The sequence below is a fragment of the Nannospalax galili genome, unplaced genomic scaffold (genome assembly GCF_000622305.1).
Source record: "Nannospalax galili isolate Female #2095 unplaced genomic scaffold, S.galili_v1.0 scaffold668, whole genome shotgun sequence".
NCBI lineage: Eukaryota > Metazoa > Chordata > Mammalia > Rodentia > Spalacidae > Nannospalax > Nannospalax galili.
The window spans coordinates 1-2,959 of NW_008358090.1; positions in this window are offsets into that span (position 1 = coordinate 1).

A 2,959-nucleotide genomic window follows, 5' to 3' on the forward strand; every position below is an offset into this window, starting at 1 on the left:
ACAGCATATATCATCTCAAGTTTGAATATGTCACAGATGTCAAACTGGAGGGTAGGGGTGTAACTGGTGGTTGTATTGGTGGCTAGGTTTTTTCCATCTGAAGTTCTCCTGACTATCCATTTAGAGGGGATTGGTTTTGGTTGCTCTACCCAGTTACAGTTTTATTATACAGAAGGAGAACATAAGAATTAAGATTCTTTCACCAGTCTGACCTTGAGGGGACTGTCTGTTTTTTTTACTGTCCATGTTTGAGGAATGTGGTCCAGGTGGGTTCTCTTAACTTAGGAACGGTGAATCCAGTGGGCATGTCCAGCAACCTTAACAGCAGTCGGAGTCAGCAAGATGATTAGGTACAGACCAGCCCACTTGGGTTCAAGGTTAGGTGCTTGATGTCTGTGGACTCAAATCCAATCACCAGGTTCCAGATCTGTCTGTTCAGTGGTCAGTGAGGGATGACTGGGCTCATGAGCCTCCTGCACTAGTCCATGTACCTGGCTCAGAGCATTTTGTAGAGCCTGCAATGACTGTAAAAGGCTGTAATTAGATATTTCCGCCAGGTTTTCCTCCCCTAAGCGGGAAGCAAGGGTGGAGGTTACCCAAACAAGATCCCAAAGGGAATAATTCCTTTTAAATAAGGAGTACATCTGGTTGTTTTTTTTTAAAGCATTTCATTATAGCTTTAACATATGGCCAATAACAGTTTCCAGAGCAAAGATACATCTCTTTTAAAAGTGGCTATAAAAGTTTTAGGTTCGCTGTTGAAATAATACAGTTATACAATACTGAGTTCAGTATAAGCCCTGTAAAGGGCAAAAGGAAGAGTACTTATACTCTTCCTTACTTACCAGTTACCATCAGTCTCTGTTATTAACTTAGTCAAAGTTTCCTTAATATTTCTATTTATCCTTTCCATCTGTTCTGCACTCTGGGGTGAGATACACAATGTAATTTCCAGTCTGGAGGATAGAAGCTAAGGTTTTAGATACACAGGATATGAAAGCTGGGCCGTTGTCAGACCCCAGACCAATAGGGATGCCAAATCAAGGTACAATCTCATTTAGTAGCTTCTAGGAGAGCAAGGATTTTTTTCCTTATTTTATTATTTTTGAAGAAGTAAGCCAATTTGCCCATGGGGACTTGGGACTCAGACCACTCTGGCTTCTTCCATGCTGAACAGGGACGTAGAGTGTGGCAATTGGGGTACCCCTTCAGTGGGCCTATTTAAAAAACTCTCAAATTGAGAAATGAAGGAGAAGTAAAGGCAAGAAGAATAATTAGCATTACAAGTTCTAGACAGGGAACCAGAAGAAACACTTAAAGTCCATTGGAATTTTCTGATGAGGGCTTTCAAAAAGCATCCATCTACTGATCTACTGTTTGTTTTTTTTTGTTTTTTTTTTCTTTGAGCTGGCAAAACTGGAATTGAGAACAATGAACTTAGGATTTGTTTTCAGGTACTTTGATAGCTGTTGGAGTGGCTAGAATCAGTAGATAGAAAGTAAAATAAACTTAGTCATCATTTTAGAACAATAGCAGCTGTAGGTGGGCACTATAGTATTGGAGACCAAGATTTGAAGTCTTATACCTGAGCAGTATTTTCCTGTTAAGAACAAAATCATTACTGAGAAATAATTGTAAGTCTAATGTCTAGGAAATACAATCCTTTGGACTCTTAAAGAAATATACTTATTATTTTAATTTTTGGTTATACTTTCCTTTTGGGTGTTTAAGACCATATAGTTGGCCCAAAGAAACCATTTTACTTTTACTTTAAAGTTGGTTGAGGATCTGGTCCTCAGGGGTGTTGTGGGCTTGGCAGGGAGCCCCTGGCTCCTTAGGCTTTCTTTTACCAGTTCCATCTACATGAAGATAAGTCAAGAGGTCCTGCTTGACCTGGGCTTCGCTTGGAAGCATGGAGGAAATGTTTCCTCTGTACTGACCCTCCTCTTTGCCGACTGGACACTGATTTGAGTCCCTTTGGTGGGGTCTCCATGACCTCCATGAACAAGAGGACAGGTGACTCATCACAGTTACAGGACATATCAAGAGATTCCCATAGTCCCCTGGGACTGTTGACCTTCCAGGGCAAGGAACAAAAGTGTCCCTTAAGTCCCTTTGTCCAGACTAGAATGGGCCTTTAAGTATGGTAATTAACCATCCAAGAAGGTCAGTTGCACCAGCCTGGTACTTTTAATTACTGTGTAATCTATAGATAAAGTTTGAACAAAACCCAAACTTTCTCAATAAACATTGACTAGAAGAGATTTACCATCACAGGTTAACTAGGCACAACCCAGGAAAGGGACCTTAAAACAAGAATTTCTTAAGTCTGTCTCAAATGAAGGCTGTTCTATTATAAACAGAAGCAGTCTCCTTTTAGTTTTCTATATCCTGATTTACAGTTTTTGGAAGGAAGGGAGGCATTATATCACATACCCATCGTCGGGAAATAAACATAAGAATTCAGACCAAGCTTCACAGAAATTATTTTCTTCTAGATTGCATACATCTGGTTCAAGGAGGTAGACCTAGTTTTTCTTGAGTCAAATCATTCTTGTTACGGGTAAAAGAAAGTGCCAAAAGTAACATTTGCATAATAGAGAGAAACATAAAAGACATATTTCAGTAGTCATTGTTATGCAGATAAAGCTTGGGCAATATTCTTAAATAAACCTTTACTAGACATCCTTAAACTAATTGACTGACTTATGCCCTCAAGAATGTCTGTATATTATCCCTGTTTCATCATTGATAAATCATAATAAACCTACACAGACCTTTATTACTTGCTTAGGCTTTCTCATTTTTTTTTGTTAATTCTGGAAATATCTAGCCATCATAATCTTTATTCATAAATTCTTCTTAGTAAAATATCTCTATTTCTATATCTTTTTAATATCTTTTAACTTTGTATTTTTTAATAACCATGAGACACAATATCATCAACAAATAAACATTC